A 10,852-nucleotide genomic window follows, 5' to 3' on the forward strand; every position below is an offset into this window, starting at 1 on the left:
TACTTGTCTTTGTTGTTGGCCAGAAAAATTTCTCCTTTCCTATTGTTAGGTGGCTAGTAGCCATGAGTGATAGGCAGAACAAAAGAATAGGGGCCCGGACTAGAGACCACCCAAAGAACACCCCAATGGTAGTAGAATTCTGGGTAAGCACATGAGTACTAGGCAAAGAGTTATATAGCAGCCAATTGTCAATCAAAATGACCTCACTTGCCAATCAAAATGACCTCACTTGCCAATCATCTAGGAATGCCTTTGGAGCCACCCATCATGGCCCAAATATAATGCAGACATTCCACTTCTGGGTCCTTTTGTTGTTGATTTTTGTTACAGCATTTGGTTACAGCTCTTCACTGAAATCGTGTACCTTCTTGGGTGTGATTTGTTAAAATATACTTTTAATAAATCTTTTTGATATCTCACTGAGCTATGATTCTTCACCACGTCAGTGAGGAAGAACCAAGGAAAAATGTCAACTACACGTCTACCACTTTATCCTTCTCTTTCCCCATGCCACTGGGGCGACATTGGACTTCACGCCATCCCAACAGTAACAATATTAGGTTATGATCAGTTATTAGATTTTGGATAAATAAATAAAGTCAATAGTGATGTTAGTAGAATCTTCACCAAGGAAACATGCTTCTAAACATAATGTTTTTACAATAGCGACGTTTTAAAAAACTTTCTGGACACAAACCTACATCAGTCAAATTTTTAATGGAACAAGCTTATATAGAATATTGAGGAGAAATTTATTGATATGATTACTTGAATTTATTGTATCTGTTTTCCACAAAACCCATATAAATGGTATATTTTAATATTTTGATTTTATACTTAATAAATTATAAAATTATATTTTAATAAAATGTTAAAACATTTCATTTGAAATATCAAGCAGAATTTATAACGTATCAATTGTTCATTGTATCTGTAAATACAAGAAGCATTTAGTATGATAAATTTTTCTGCTTTAGTTAATAAGTAAGCCAGAGTCTTTGTATATCATAGCTCTCCAAATAAAAGATAGAAAGGTAGATAAAATAACACCTGATTCTCAAAAACATCATATGAGAGCCACACAGCAATTAGTTATCTGGGGGAACTAATACATGTTGTGGGGTTAGAATTTTTTTGAGTGATAGCTATGGCTCAATTTAACTGGTATTTATAGGGACATATTTGAGGATATTTGAAAGGGTGGCCTTTTTAACTAGTGGTAAGTATATCTGCAGTTGCTGCAAATCTGTTTCAGTGAAAGCAGGAAATGGGTGGACGTGTGGTTTTGTAGGCAGGTAGCAGGGAGAGGAGGAGGCAGGTGAAGAACAGCAAATGTCTTTTCCTTACCATTGCTAACAGAATTCTTCCAATTAAACATTTCCAGTCTATATCTCTTTCCTCATCAGGGAATAGGAAATTAAAAGAATGCAAATATTTCCATTACTCAATACATACATTTTATAATAGTTGGAAAGATGTAACCTCAATTACTTTTATAGAGACATAAACTATTTTTTTCCTTTTTGTTTTTTGGGGGGACATGAGTTGTTGTGTTCTGGTCTCTGAGTATAGATAGCTACGTGGTTGTATCCTGTGTGGTTCTTATTATGATTGTGAGATGTCCTCAACAATAACCATACAGCAAGGAGGGGGCTAAGGAAAGAGAAAGGGAGGGAGAGAGAGCGAGAGTGAGGAGGAGAGAGGGGAGGAGGGGGTGGAGGAGTAAGGAAGACAGAGGGAGAGGGAGAGAGAGAGAGAGATCCTAGGGTTCTGCTTGTATTGGAATCTAGGGTAGGGGTGTGGTAAGAGAAAAAACAAATGGACCCAAATATCAGTTATCCAGAGAGCCTGGGCTGAGAAGCAGCCTGGTTCTTTATCTAACCCTGAGGCTGGCAATGTGTTTGTTTTAAGATAGCCATCTTTGAAGTGGATACCTAGGAAATCAAAGTTTAAGGCTGGTACTTGCATTACAAAAAGAGAAAAAACAACTATAGGTGACAACTCTTTGGAACTACTTTTTATATTGAAGATATTATTTACCAATTGCCTTTTAACTTTCCTTTTTAAAGTCTTGTCCTCTATAAGGTTATAAACTTGATTATAATATTGGGTCACATTCCTATCTTTTAAAGAAAGAAAATGAAACATTATAGATATTCAATACATATTTTTCATAATGAAGTTTTTAAAAATGAAGCATATTTGTTAGTATTGTATTAGTGAAATAATGAGTTTTTTGACTATCTTCTGATAGTCTATTTTATAGCGTATGAATATTTTCTCTAGATGTGTAAATGGATGTTTTTCTCAGTGACAATTTTGTTGCATCTTGTATTAATTTAAAACAAGATGAAATTATATGAAATAACAACAAAAGCAACAACATAAAGTCTCTATCCAGAATGTAGTTTTTGAGATGAGAGGAAAATAGTACAACTGGTTATGTAATTAGTCAGTTACAAAACTTTTCCTGTGAGCAAATAACGATCCATCTCAGTGAAATGTGCCAAGTGAGACCATTCCAGCAATAACCATTAAGGCTCAGAACAGAGAAGCTGAAGTACACCAAACAGAAAGAAAGATTGACTCATTAAAAGTAAATTCTCCTTCCCCTGTAGGATACTCTTGAACACTCTCCTTAATATGGAGAATTCTAAGTGACATTTGCAAGAACCTTTTATAACTCAGACCTTGGATAAATTGGGGAAATGATGGGTGCTAGATGCACACCGAAAGTTTTAGGCTTTATTCTGATTTTTTTCTTCAGGAAAAATTCTTAAATAAATATCTTAACATAATTTGCTATTATATCTAAGTATGAATTGCTTTAGAATTTTGAAAACCATTATCCTATTTGTGTAAATTAGTCTTAATTTATATTTTCATTTGATTAAAACAGATTTTATAAATTGTACCAGGTTAGGCCAGTATTACTGATATTTAACATTTTTTAACTTTGGAAATTTATAATGTGAAAAACTGGCATTCATTGGAGCCATTTAATAATGGCGTCAGGGCAGCCATTCCAGAGGAACTTCAATGCGTGTCTTATTTCTTCAACCTGTGGAATGTTTGAACTCCACAAAATAATCTTTGGTATGGGCAAAAGCAGCATTGTCACGGAAGGAAAGCAGATCTGACTATAAGACTGAAAATTAAGGATGGTGTTTAGAATTAGCACCACCACGTATAGCTTATCTACTCTCATAGAAATTCCTTTCTTGGCTTATTAGCACCAATCCAAATTTTTTCCGTTTATTGATGTAATTATTTCCCTTCCCCTTTACTATAAAAACTCCTTGTCTTCACCCTATAATTGGTCCACTCTTTGGGTTCTGCTGAGTCAGTATTTTCCAAAGAGCTATTCTTTGATCTCAAACACTTGTTGCCTCTCGCTATCTTTTTTTTTTTTCAGTTAACAATAACTTTTCTAGTTATATATCAGACCAAAAGGAATAAAGAATTATATTATGTGGAGACAACTTAGTCATTTAGGTCAATTACTTGATATTACTTGGTGATGCAGCCTATTTCTTACATACTGAATTATTTTTCTTATCAATAATTCTAACATAAATATTTTATCATAATAATTAAAACTCTTATAATAATCTGGTAAGAGGCATTTATATTGTTTCAAGGTTTACTAAGCAATTCTTTAATAAATATATCATATAAAAATATAAGCTATTCAATCTGATAAAAATCTATAAACAAAGGTTGTAGATTTGTTTTAAAATATTCCAAAGGAAATTTTAGGAGGTCTTTGTAAAGACTGTACATAAATACCTTTATATAGTAAAAAATATATTAAAATAACATTTATGATTATGGAATCTACATGTTACTTTTTAATAAAGTACTATAGACAAATTCTAAAATTATTGATCTAATAAATTATTTTTTTATTCTAGGAGAATTACTTACATTGACTACTTTATCCAATATTTCATTTCTCTCTATAATGAAGCATGACGTAAGTTAACATTAATTTAATTTATTTATACTGATTTACCCAACAATATCCTTCCATTTTAGGCAAGGTGACTAATTTATAATTAAAAACATTACTCATTTGAATGTGAAAAACTAGTATGATTACATAGTAAGTTATTATCAAAAATTGAACCAGTAGTGAATTGGAACTGGCTTTTACTGGCTTGGATGAACTGATTTGTTAGAAAGAAATTTTATGAGCAAGATGTTAAAAACAGCTTGAAGCTGGTCACCATCATGGCAGTATTCTCACCATTAAAATCAGCTAATGCTATAAATCAAGACCTGTCCTCCCCAGTAATTACTGAACATTTACCAGCACATCATTGACTTGGAACTTTTTGAGGATGAAAGGGAATATATTTAATAATTAAGATAAAACACAGGGTAAATCAAGATTGTTACAGGTAATACAACCATATGGTGATCTTCATTGGATCACACATTTGAAGTTATTATTAAGCTAATGACTGAAGAAACACAAATGAGACCCAGAAGGGGTTTACTAATGCTGCCCTCAAATCTATTCTTTATTCTACAGATGGTATGATATTTTTATGTGATATAGACATTTTCTCTGCCTAAATTATATAAAAGCATCCTATGCCCATTAGGCTGAAGCCCTATCTTAAATCTTATTGAAAGGTTTCTTTCTTTTTTTTTCCACTTATTTTAATGTATCATGTGCTCATTTGACATCAGGAATTTGGACATGCTCATCTCTCTGCCTGAAATTATCTCTAATTTATTTCAGTAGCTAACTCCTACTTACTCTTTCATGATAGAATATTTTCTCTAGAATAATCCTTTTTTAAGTTCTGGTTTGGATTTTTTATTCATCCTCTCTTTCTCAAAACTGGAATTTTCTTCTACTTCAAGGTCGTTCTTTATCAATATTCCTTGTGTGTTCCATTTTCCACTCAGTTTTTAAATACTGCAGCCCCTGGAGGTAATTCATAGAAATATGTTTCTCTAATAAAAGTCATCTTAGATTGAGGTCAGTAGCTTTAAATACTAAATTTATATTGATTACTCCAAAATGCATATCTTTGGACCCAACATCTACCCAGAATTCAAAACTCATATATCTACACTGTTGATTTAACATTTTAATTTTTATAACTAATAGATCTTTCTTTCCTGGAATGTCACAATCGAATTTATACCACCTAACATGATTCCTTCGAGTATCCCTGATATCAGAAAATGAAAGCAACTACTGAAGGTCTCAAGTAAAAAATCCAAAGTTATTTTCAATTTTTATCTTTTTAATTGCACCCATGCTCTCTGCCAGTGATTCCTATCGACATATTAAAATTCTTTTACTCTGCTACATATCCAGTAATTATTAACCTAACAAAAATCATCAAAATCATCTTGTTTACATCTTCAAAGACTCTCTTTTCAAAAAAGGTCGCATTCATAAATGCAGGGGTTAGGGCTTTAACATATCTTTTTGGAGGACACAATTCAACCCATAATATCACCTCTTCTGAGTGTGCTTTATGTAAAACTCATTCATATAATGCAGTATTTACTTTTCACTATAATAGTTGACATTATTTTATTTTTTATATTTAGTTAGCTAATGGTTTATGGTAAGTCTTCCCCCAATAAAGAATAAATTCCAGAAGGGAGTGATTGCGTTCATTTTTGCTCTTGTTGATTTTCCTTGATGTTACTTAGAGGAGTACACAGCATATAGTATATACTATATAATTGGTATATGTGTATATGAATTAATAATAAGTTTATTATAATATCTGTTTATCACTAATATTACTATTATTATTTATTATAATATCTGGAATATATGTCTACCATTTTAATTTTGACTTAACTTTATAGTTAGAGTTTTCTACTTAATGACTAGTCAAGCTTATAGTGAGTTTTTTTTTTTAAATCTAAAAGAACATAAGTGCAATTCACGAGTGAGTCTCTCTCCATTACATTAATGTAGCACGCAATTCAAATTTTGGCAGTATTCCCAGGTAATTGGGGTTGCAAAGTCATCTTGTCCTCTACATCTACGTATAACGGTAAAACTTGAATCATTGTGATATATTGCAATGTTGTTAAAAAGAGTTGACCTCATTCTGAAAGATCCTTGATTATTTTTATTGACAGGTGCCATTTATACACAGGAAAATTATTATATTAATTTAAAAAAGATAAATCATGGAATAAGAATTAAAGCTACTACACATCTATGGGGTGAAAGATAAAAATTGTAATTAAACAACATGCTATTTTAGCAAGAATTTAATGTTATTGTATACAGTATCAATGAGGTAAGATATAGAACTAGATAATTTTTGGAATTATGTTATTTTAGTAAACTATATTTCTACAAGAAAAGTGAACTCTAAATCTATTAGAAATTGGCCTACACATAGTGGTTTAATTTTCAAGGTTCTCATTGTTTGCATATTCTAAAAAAAAAGTTCATTCATAATAATTAGAAGATTTTCAGTTCAGCACAGTGCAAAAGGTGTCAATTCTACTACTCAAAGTAATTTAGAAAAAAAAAATGAATATTTTCCTAAGCAAATTTTAGTGATTAAAAAACATCATTTGTTTTGAAGAGTTTCACTAGGAGAGGAAAAAAAAATCATTGGTTTTTGAGAAAAAGGGACTACGATATTTTCCTTACACAGTAATATATTCTCAGCAACAAATTTTAAAGATTTAAAATTGATGAAGAGATACAGCATCTATTTATGATCAAAACACTTAACAAAATCGGTATAGAAGGAAATTACCTTAGCATAATAAAGGCCATATATGACAAACCCTCAGACAGCATTATACTTAATGGTAAAAAACTAAAAACTTTCCTTCTAAGATCAGGAATAAGGCAAGCTTGTCCAATATTGCCACTGTTATTCAATATAACATTGGAGGTCCTAGTGAGAGCAATCAGGCAAGAGAAAGATATAAAAGGCATCCAAATAGGAAATGAAGAAGTCACACTGTCACTATTTGCCAATGACAATCATGCAAATATAGAAAACCCTAAAATCTCCACAAGAACACTACTAGAAACCATGAGCAAATACAGTAAAGTTTCTGGATACAAAATCAATGTTCAAAAATCCACAGTGTTCTTATACTCTAATAATGAAGTGTCAGAAAAAGAAGTGGAAAAAATAATTCCTTTTGCAATTGCAATGAAAGGAATAAAATATCTAGGAATAAATATAACAAAACACGTGAAGGACTTATACAATGAAAACTATAAGACTCTACTAAAAGAAATTGAAGAAGATACAAAGAAATCGAAAGGTATTCCATGTTCTTAGATTGGAAGAATCAACATAGTTAAAATGACCATATTAACTAAAGCGTTATACAAATTTAATGCAATTCCCATCAAAATTCCATCGGCATTTTTTAAAGAAATGAAACAAAAACTCATCAGATTTGTATGGAAGCATGAAAGACCCCAAATTGCCAAAGCAATCCTGAGAAAAAAGAACGAAGATGGAGGTATCACTCAGCCAGACTTCAAATTGTACTGCAAAGTGACAATAATCAAAACAGCATGGTATTGCAGAAAAATAGACACATGAAACAAAATTGAGAGTCCAGAAGTAAATCCATATTTATATGGACAAATAATTTTCTACAAAAAAGCCAAAAACATACAGTGGAGAAAGGAAAGCCTCTTCCTAAATAGTGCTGGGAAAACTGGAAAGCCACCTGCAAAAGAATGAAACTAGACTGTTGTCTATTACCACACACCAAAATTAACTAAAAATGAATTAAGGACCTGAATATAAGACCTGAAACAATAAAATGCATAGAAGAAAACATAGGAACTAAACTCAAGGACCTTGGACTTAAAGAGGATTTTATGAATTTGACCTCAAAAGCAAAGGAAGTAAAATCTAAAATAATGAATAGGACTCACCAAACTAAAAAGCTTCTGGTCAGTAAAATTGATGAAGCAACAGAAAAACTTAAAAAAGTAAAAAAAAAAAATTGCAATAGAAATTAACAGTATTTATTTCTCAACCCGATACTGTTGACATTTTGGCTGGATAATCATTTGTTGTACAGAACTATTTTTCATGTGATTGGATGTTTAGTGGTATCACTGACCTTCTACCTGCTAGTTGCTAGTAGTAAAATCTCACCCCCATTTTTGGAGACAATTAAAAATTTTTATAGATATCATCAAATGTTAATGTGAGTGGGGTAGGGGAAGAGATTACTACATTAAAACAAACAAATTTTTTCTGCCATACCAGATTTGTGGTATGCAAGCATATATGTGTTCTGCCATTTAAGCAAGAAAAAAACAATCTCCAAAAAATCAAAATCCAAGCTTGTGCTAATCATGGAATAATGTAGATACATTATCTTAGCCAGGTGGATAAGAAAATCCAAGCAGATAATTTATTGTCAAAAGAGAAATTATGGTTTGGGGTCAGAGAAAGCTCTAGAGAAACTGACCAAAGGGATATCCAAAATTTACTTTGAGAACATACCCACAACTAAGAATATACAGAAAAGTAAAGTTTCTTCTGAAGTTGAGCTTACAATAAAAATTAAAGGATAGTGGTCATTGCTATTATAAGGAAGAGTCTTAGAATAAAATTAATATGATTAATATTCTCAGAATATAAAAATAAAAACTCAAAAAAAGGAATATAAAATAAATGTTTTAAAGAATTAAAGTGATAAAATCATGAATAAAAATAATTAAAAGATTATGGTACCATGAAACAAGCATAGATATTTTTGAAAAAAGGACCAAATGACCATCCCAGAAAAGAAATATTTTATTGTAATTAAAATTTTAAAAGATTGATTAAATTAGATATAGTTCAACCGAGAATCAATAAACTAGCTGAAAAAAATCTAAGGAAATTTCTTGAAATGTATTCCAAGGATATAAAGCAATAAAAACTTCAGAGAGGTTATGAGACAAAGAGGATGTTATATACATGTGCAATCTACATATAACAATGAATAATTAAGAAGAATAAAAAGGGGACTCTAAAGATTCCATATTTAAAGTGATATTGTCTAAAACTCATGAGAAATGGAGAAAAACATGTCCTAAAATGGAAAAACATAGAGGTGAGAACTGAATAAATCAAAATTAGTAATATAAACTTAGATCCTGTAATACACCAGATGGAGAATGACTTAAAAAGAACCAATAATTACGTGCGGAGGAAAAATAATTAAAATTCTGCTTGCAGAATTATCATATTATTAGAGGCCAGAACACAAAGATGTCTATAATAAATTTATAAATTGCTCAAGTAATACCATACATTGTTCAAAGTTCTTAGCAAATATACCGGTAATTCTCCTTACCCATAAGTTTGCATTTCATATAATAATTAACTATTATTTTAGTTGTAAGTCATCATATTATTTTATTGTTTTAGTCAATGCATTTATTCATGTTTATCAATTTTCCTATAATGGTCAACTTATATTTTTCTACTGAGCTATAATGTCCAAGTTAAAGGAAAAAAAATTTAGAGACCAAAAATATCAAAAAGCCTTACTGTTTTAATTATAAAACAAATTTTGGGGGGAAGGATATTTCAAACCATTGGGGCCAACACAATTGGTAAAAATGTAAACTGTAAGCTTTCTTTTGAGTTTCTTATGCACTTCTGAGAGAATAGAGAACTGTTACATTACAAACATTGTTATTCAGGTATACATTTTAAAATATATGAGTAAAATTGCTTAAAGATAAAAAACAGACTATCTTTTTAAAATATACAGAAAAAAACAGGAATTAAAATTGATAAATTCAATACAAGATGGGAAATGAGAAGAAATAAAAATGAAATTAAGAAAGTAAAAGCTTGATGAATGTATAGAACAAAAAGGAGATATAGATAAAGCCAATATATAATGCAATCATATTAAATAAAATAAATAAAATTAGCCTAACTTAGATATTTTCACCTTAAATTAATTAAAAATCTTATTATTAGATAATCTCATTTCAGGATTTCTTTTTAGTGGCAAAACTAAAAAGAAAACAAAAGGAAACAGCAAAAATAAAAGTAATAAAGGGAAATAGATGTCTAAACCACAAAACAAAACTGGTTCATAATATTAAAACCAGGAACACAGAATTTTTAAGGGGCAAATAATTATTAAGGATAAATTGAGTCATTACATAATAATAGTTTACAATGAGTAAGACCAAGTCAACAAGAAATTATTGACTTAGAACTGCATTTAGTACTATGTTAACAACATAGTATTAAACTGTTTGAATTAATAATAAGTAAATTTAAGAAGACAAATCCACAAACATAGTAAATTTAAGCCTTAAAATTTCTTTTTCACAACTAGATAATTTACAGTTGGTCCTAGGATATTGGTGTCTATCTGAATATAAATTTTTCCATACATCATTTCAAAAAAAGTAAGATAAATCTATGGCCATGCCATTCTGAATGTGCCGGATCTTGTCTGATCTCAGAAGCTAAGCAGAGTTGAGCCTGGTTAGTACTTGGATGGGAGACCACCTAGGAATATCAGGTTCTGTAGGCATTAAAAAAAAAGTAAGACAAAAATATCAACTCAAATTGGATTAAAGACTAGAACATGCAAAGTGAAGCCATAAAACTCATAGAAGAAAACAGGGGTAGGACCTTTGACATCGGTTTTGGCAATGAATTTTTGGATTTGACACCAAGAGAGAAAAAAAAGACTCTATCAGTCTAAAAAGCTTCTGCGTGGCAAAGAGAACAATCAACAAAATGAAAAGACAACCTACAAAATGAAAGAAAATATTTGCTAATCAAATATCTGATAAAAGATTAATATCCAATTTATATAAAGAATTTATACAGCTCAATAGAAAACAAAA

General features: G+C 30.5%; 1 pseudogene; it reads left to right on the forward strand.

The window, feature by feature from the left end:
- Nucleotides 1-10,414: 10,414 nt before the first annotated feature.
- On the forward strand, nt 10,415-10,533 carry LOC112481444 (annotated as a pseudogene).
- Nucleotides 10,534-10,852: the final 319 nt, after the last annotated feature.

Source organism: Pteropus alecto, unplaced genomic scaffold, assembly GCF_000325575.1.
Source record: "Pteropus alecto unplaced genomic scaffold, ASM32557v1 scaffold72, whole genome shotgun sequence".
Lineage (NCBI taxonomy): Eukaryota > Metazoa > Chordata > Mammalia > Chiroptera > Pteropodidae > Pteropus > Pteropus alecto.